The sequence below is a fragment of the Rutilus rutilus genome (genome assembly GCF_951802725.1).
Source record: "Rutilus rutilus genome assembly, chromosome: 10".
Lineage (NCBI taxonomy): Eukaryota > Metazoa > Chordata > Actinopteri > Cypriniformes > Leuciscidae > Rutilus > Rutilus rutilus.
The window spans coordinates 8,532,488-8,540,604 of NC_140215.1; positions in this window are offsets into that span (position 1 = coordinate 8,532,488).

Below are 8,117 nucleotides of genomic sequence, written 5' to 3' on the forward strand. Positions count from 1 at the left end.
TTTGTACTGAGGAAAGTTTGAACTGCCATTAAGAAAAAGGGTCATCAAAAGAGAAACAAATCTGATCCTGTCTCGAACAATTCTGAATGTGTACATAGTTCTTACTATGCTTCCAGCCCTAATTTGTCTTTCCGATGAACTTGTCACCAGCGCTCTAGAGCGAAGCATGACCTGGAGTGCAGTTTTAACTTGGGGTTACGTGGCGTACTTGTGCAATGCAAAGGATAAGGTGAAGTCCATTGTGAGCAGAGTGCTTCTCACACATAAAAGTTAATCTCTCCTCAAATATGTCTGTCACTCTCTGGTATGCTGTCAGCTAGAATGGACTCATAAAATCAGAAACCAGATAAGATGTGTCCAATGAGCTCACGACATGACAATTCTTCAGGTTCTTACCGATCGCAAATGCTCATTCATGACCACTTTGGGCAAACATGCTTCTAGAGATAGTATAATATCAAACAAAGACCCTTTTAGAGTGATCACAAAATATTTCCGTTGTTTTAAAAAAAAAGTTGAACCCAGAGCGCACATTCTTTACAACAAATGTGTCGCCCAATCAGATTTATTGCAGCAGGGTGAAGTGGGTCAATGAGAGTGCAGCTTTTGTTTTCCCAGTCAGGTCAGCTTTCTTGGGAACAGTGGGTCAACAAGAGAGGAAGTGGGAACAGACACACACACACACCTATGACTTCAGGAACACCCACTTGCACACACAAGGCCACCTCATCAAAGCATCTCCAGCATGTTCTCATTACGAGCACTCTGCACCACGAGTAACCTCTCACTGCGGAGGATGGGGAGGATCGCAGAGGAGTCTGATGCTAGCGGACTTCAGTCACTGCCTCTGGAGCCAACGCTGTGATCAGAAGCTTGTGGGTTGCTGTTGAAACACGTTTACAGCCCTGGTGAGCTTTGCATTCCTATAAAAGCAAAGAATGCATTAGGATAAATGTAAATACATATTAGGAAAATGTTGAATATTAAGCATCTCATCACCATAATCATCTGTGATATATTGCTTTAAACATTTAACTGAAATAATTAGGACACTGAAATGCACTTTAAATAGTAAAAGGACAAAAATGCACATGATAATATGTGTGTTGTGAGATAACTGTGAACGCATTAAAGTTGAATGTTATATTGTTATACAGTTTGAATTTGTGATCTCACACAGTATAGTATTTTTTCTATAATTTGACAATGATTTTTTGGTAACACTTTACTTAAAGCCTTTAAGTAGCCTATAATACATTATAAAGGTATTGTGTAGGTTTGTGTACTAATGTATGTTTTAATTTAAAGCATTATATCATTTCAAAAATATTTGTAACCAAAGTTAAAATACATTATAAAATGTGCACATTCCTTGTTACATCTGAAATTAGTTGTTTGTCATGAGTTTTAATGTATTATACTTTATAAATATGTAACAATGTATTATAACTGTGGTTATGATTATTCGTGGGATCATACAAAGCATTATAGGGTTCATTACAAGGCATAGTTAATGCATTATAATGTATTATACATAAAGACTTTAAGTAAGATGCTACTGATTTCTGCACTCTCTCTGTGTTTGAAGGCTATTTATTTGGAAAACAAAAGAACTTACATCATGGCAGATACTGGGCAAACACTGAATGGGAGCCGTTGCTGTCAAGCTCCAAAGTAATTATTAGAGAATTACAATAAAAGTATTCCATATGTGCACTATGGGCCCTATCTTGCACCCAGCGCAATTGACTTTGTACACCGACGCATGTATCATTCCTATTTTGCACCCTCCACAGAAACACGTCGGTAAATTAGGAAATTAACTTGCGCTCCCTGGGGGCGGTTCAGCGCAAAGAGGAGGCGTATTCCGGCGCAAACGTTCCCTGGTGCTATTTTGCAGGTTTAGAAAACAATTCCGCCACTGACCAGGAAAAAATGGCGCGTTGCGCATGTTATTCATATGCTATTTTAAGGGCGCATGCTTGGCCATAATCAATGTAGCGTGTGCACAACGCGCATGCACTTTGCTTATCTCATCTACACACAGCAGTTCTCATTTTTAGAAAACCATACATTATTACAAGGAACAATATTAACACACGAGAGAAATCATTGTTGTGTCCATGAAGATGTGAAAAAATAGGCATAAATCTAGCTTACACATTTACCCAAATTATCATACGCCTGTTTAACCGAAGCTAATTTGGGTGGGTTTTCCCATCCAAGTGACAATGTCACTTCTCTGTCTTTTACGGCCCTGACGAGAACGTCGGTCTCCTCGGCTGTGAACCGCTCCTGGCGTGCGCCTGGCAAATCCGCCGTTATAATAGCAATCCGCCATGGAACATGCTCTTAAAGGGAATGTGAGATGACGCTCTGATTGGTTTATTTCACGTTACGCCCAAACCACACCTATGAATAATGAAGCTCCTTCAGACCAACCCATTTTAGATTTGCGTCGGGCGCAAGAGTCATTTATCCCGCCGGTATAATAGGAACAGCGCTCGAGATCCGCCCACAAAGTTACTTGCGTTTCGCGTTTGATTCTTGCGTTTCAGATCGTTAAAATAGGGCCCTATAAGTCTTTTGACAGATTTGAGTGGCAAACAGGCCAAAATGTAAGTAATCATTCACAGAAAATTATTCCCTCCACTGCAGCTCTCAAATCATATTACGGTGCCTGGAAAATATGGCATATGGAAAAGAGCAGCCAGGACAGTCTTCACATTTTCACCATTTGTGTTCCATAGAAGAAAGTTTTATTCTTTTAATAAATGCAAGACCATCTGGATTTCATAGTGTGTGTTCTGTAAATTGAAAAAAATGCTTTCTACGTCAGGAACATGTTAGTAGACTAATTTTGATTTCAGGAATGACTTTAGATCTAGAAAAAAAAAATATGAACAACAGATTTTTGGCAGCAAACATTAAGGAAAGCAGATTTGCTTCACAGATGGAAGAATCCAGGTAAACAACATTCAAAGAGCAAAGGCCTGTAAGTTTAGTTTAAATAAATAAAAAGGTTAGGAATCTAATCAACGGAGCTGGTAAGATCAGAATTGCACAAATACACAACTAGATTAGCCTTTCACCAGACACAACACATAAACTCCTAGAGCCAAGACAGCATTTTTTCACAATTATCAGTCATTTCGCAGTTCACTAGCTGAGAAGAAAAGCAGTTCTTTCCCAGCCTGGGCATTAGTGGCAAACTTCATGGGAAAATAGAACAACATAATAATTAAAAAACCTTTGTGCGTCTTGGCTATACACCTGGAATACATTTTTCTATTAAGGGCATGTCTCATGTCTAATCCCCTTACATAAGCATTCTCCAAATTAAATTATAAGTGCACTTTTTTTTTTTACTTTTACATTCATTCGACTTTTTATGCACGTGTGTGATTACAATATAAACAACTTGAGAAGAACTCAATAAAAATGGTACAATTAAAGCAAACTCTAAACTACTTTCATTTGGTCTTCATTGTTGAAGGATCGTGTATCAAGAGATGAGATCAACAAAAAACGAAATATCTCAACTTAAATGAGCTACACGACACACATGCCTAAATGTGTTTCCAGCCAAAATAAAAGGAACTTCACACACTCAAATAGGACATAAATGTGATTACAGTAAACTATTGTGCGTCAAAGAACAAACAGGATCTTCTAAGATAATTTGTTCCACTTGTCAAATAGTTGTTGAGACCCACATTGCAGTTGATTTCTGCCTGAGTGAATGTCTCTATCTTTTGCTCAAAAAAGTGCTTCATTGTGCTCATCCATGTCCTCGAGCTAAGCTCCTATCATTTCCCTCTTGATTTATAATGTGCTGCTGTTGTGCTGAAATAATCTGCAGTTCTGTTTCATATAGACCCTTTGAATCCATTCTATTTGTGAATGTCAATCAAAGACTGCTCTGTTTGGAGATGAATGTGTCTGGTCTAGTTGTGGATTTTTTTTCTGTCAAGAGTGGATTTCATATTTTAACTTTTAGAATAGTGATTCAAATTCCACTAATATGACATTGGAGCTGATGACTGATCTGTGTATGCTGCTTTATTCTCAAGGAATTCGGGTCGGTGGTGTTTTGCCACAGTTAGGACTTGACGCAGAACAATGGGCCAAATAGTTTGAAAGCTGCTTTTTATGTCTGACATAACTTTTAGCAATATGTGTATTCATGTAGTATTAGCAGAAAATCCCTCAGGACTATGTCAACGTCAATGTTCAGAATGTTCAAAAGTTGTCAGTAGGATTTTTATTTAATTTTAGATGAATTAAACTGATCAAATGTGACAGAAAATATTTTTTGTAACAATGTAAATTTCAATTAACGCTGTTCATCTGAACTGTCTATTCATCAAAGAATCCTGAAAAAATGAATCAGTTTTCACAAAAAATATTAAGCAGCACAACTGTTTTCAATATTGATACCAATAAGAAATGTTTCTTGAGCAACAAATCAGCATATTAGAATGATTTCTGAAGGATCATGTGACACTGAAGACTGGAGTAATGATGCTCAAAATTCAACTTTGCATCACAGGAATTCAATATATTTGTTTAATATTTTAAAATAGAAAACAGATCATTTAAATTGTAATAATATTTCACAATATTACTGTTCTACTGTATTTTTGATAAAGTAAATGCAACCTTGCTGAGAATAAGAGACTTTCAAAAACATTTTTAAAAATCCTTTGAAAGGTGTACATTCAGCCAGGCATTATCGCATAATAAACCTGATGTGAAGCTAATGGACATGAAATACGAATATGAGTTGAAATTATATGAAAAGAAAGAGACGGCAGAGTGATATGAGATACTAGCACAGCTTCATATGAAGTCGGTTGACTGGGATTGTGGTCCATTAAACCAGTGGTTCCCAATTCCAGTCCTCGTGACCCACTGCTCTGCACATTTTGTATGTCTCCCTTATTTAACACACCTGAACCAGATCATCAGCTCATTAGGAGAGACTCCATGAACTGAACTGAGTGTGTCAGATAAGAGAGACCTACAAAATGTGCAGAGCAGTGGGTCACGAGGACTGGAATTGGGAACCACTGCATTAAACGAATGGTCATTTCACTAAATAATCAATTAAAATACTGACCAATCAGAATTGAAAAGAGAGCAGTGTAATTAGCCTTCAAATATTTCTCTCTGCATTTTTAGTACATTTATATCTTATGCATGAGAATTTTGTGTCTCAAACTATGGATCTAGGCCACACTTTTAGTTATTTGGGTGAGGCAATGGCTAACAACGTCACGCATGAAAGAATCTTGTTATCTGATTATGGAATCAGGATGAGGGGCCTCTTGCCCCAGGTTGGGTAAGGTGTATAAATCTAGTAGCTGCAAGAAACTCAGATGAGATAAGCACCAATACAGCTTCCCGCTGTTTATTGTATGACAAAGGTCTCCAAAAACTCTCTCATTAACTCGACTCTTTTTGGGTATTAACATAATGCCAAAGATTCTGAAACAAGAACTACATTGTGCCTCAAGAACAAGATTGTGCAGGTGTTATTAAATTATGTGCTATATAAATTTAGAAATACACTTGAGGTGGCTTTCACAATCCCACCTCCTGCTTGGTTTCGTTCTTCTCTCTGATTAATAGAAAGATGATAGAAAATAAAGACCTATAGGCTATTAATCAATTTAGAAATAACATCACCTGCTCTTCAGCTATTGTCACTAACCAGGAAAAACACCAAGTATTTAGCAAGCACAATGTCACAGATCATTTACAGCCAAAAATAGCCTATTTTATGTTTAATATACAGTGAGATTTTGGGACAAATTTAACTTTGGTTAGGGCTACTCAGAACAACACCACTGTAATAGCAACACAGCAACTGAATGTCATGTCGGTTTTTACTTGAGGGCCGACCTGACATTACTTGGGAGTATTTATTACTTGTCACTTTATCATATCATGCCAATGGGCATCTGAAAAGAATCGCAAACCATTTTCAGAGTGAGCAACAATACTAAAACGGAAAACGCTTGTGAGGCACAAAACTAGAACTCAAAAGAGAAATAGAGAATTATTGTGATTTCAACAAAACATTCAACAGAAAACAGGACAAAAGATCATGTACACTCTCGATGGAAGCACCTGATTGGAATCTGCATAATTTGGTTCCAGGTGCTCCTGCTGACTGCCTTGTTCACACATGTAGGCCAGCATACCTTCAGCTACCACCCTATACCTCAACTCTTGTGCCTGGAGGCAAGTAGTTAGTGCTGTCCAGGTCTCACAAGGCCATCAAAATTCCTGACACCTTCCATTGAGGTCATTTTCCATCTCTAAGGGTGGAAGCCATTGGCACCTAGACTGAAAACAAATAAACAAGTCCAGTTAAGTCACCTTTATTCATATAACGATTATTCATAAAATACAATACAGATTGTTTCAAAGCAGCTTTAAAGTGATAAACAGGAAAATAATCAATTATGCAAGCAGAATTCAATTCTGCTGCAGTAAAGCAGCTCTAAAAAGACAGTAATGTCATTGTTCAGCTGAAGTCAGTTCGTGGAAAGATCAACAATTTTGAAATTAGTTCAATTCAGCTATGAACAGCTCTGCAGAAAACAGTAATGTCATCATCCAGCTCAGTTCAGCTCTCATCCAATAGTGTCTGTGCAGATAGATAGACAGACAGACAGACAGACAGACAGACAGATAGATAGATAGATAGATAGATAGATTAAGGATAATTTATGATTAATAAAATAATTTATTAATGAAAGAATCAAAGTCAATGCAAGTATGCAAGTATGCAAGTACGGACTTCAAGTCTGACAAGTATGCATAGATTCTCTGATTCTTTGTCACCACACAGTGGTTGCCGAAAGAATTACAGGAATATCAATTCTTCATTTGTGAACAAACTGGCCTACTTTATCCACAGTGCATTAAAGCATTAGACTTTATTCAGATTAAACAGTCTGTGCTTTAATTGTGAACATGTTTAGACAAATAAGTTCTTAGGCAGACAGTTCGTAATGAGTCAGCTCAGTCAGACAACCTTCCAGCTGAAATGTTTCCTGGCAAACACACACACACACACACACACACACACACACACACACACACACACACACACACACACACACACACACACACCACAAAACAAGCAAGTAGAGACAGTGTACTACAGACCTTTAGCATCAAGGCAGCATTCTAAACCTTGTGTGAATTAATTCGTAGCCATTGCCAGGACCATGAACTTGTCTGATATAAATGCATCACCTGCCTGTTTTCTTTCAACACAGCAGAAGAACAGGATTAATTTTAGAATTTACAGAGGCAGTAATATTAAATGATAGCTTGGCTCTGCTGTAAATCAGTGAGGTTGTATAGGAATAGACTTGCCAGGCTCAATTTTAAATCATGAGGAAAAAGTGAGGTTGATGTAGGAAAAACAAATAGCTTTGCACCTATGGAAACTGAGAGGTCACGCCAGGTTTCCATCACTCTGACTTAGTGATACACAGGTAAACACTGTCACGTCAGGAGACAGGCCGTATGTTTTGTTAACTCACCATTGTCTGAAATGCATAAACCAACTGAAGTGACAGCAAAAGAAACAACCACATTAACAGACCTTCTCAGAGAGAGAAGAGATCTCCGCGATAAACAATGTAAAAGTCAAACCTGTTCACCTGCAACACAGAAGTGCAAAGAATGAGAGAGACATGCATAGTTTCACAAATAATCATACAGTTTCTTGGTATTCTGACATCCCTTGAGAATCCTCTGCTAAAGATGTGCTGCTATACACATTCATCATTCATGTCCATTCATGTTTCAGGAGGCAATCTGAGAAAGTATTTGAAGCCTGGGGAAACTATCTGTGCTTTGGGTTTAGTCGTTTTTCAGCTTATTCCAGCCCATGAAACTTAAAAAGAGTCTTAAATCAGATCATTTACACCAATGAAAACCAGCCCACTGCATATTGTGTCATTTCATACCGGGGAAAACAATACTTTTAGAAAAGAAACATCACTTATCAACATATTCGTTGAATTTCTACACTAACAAATGTTTGTGATTATTTAAGCCAATACCATTTACACCACATTAAAAAAATATTT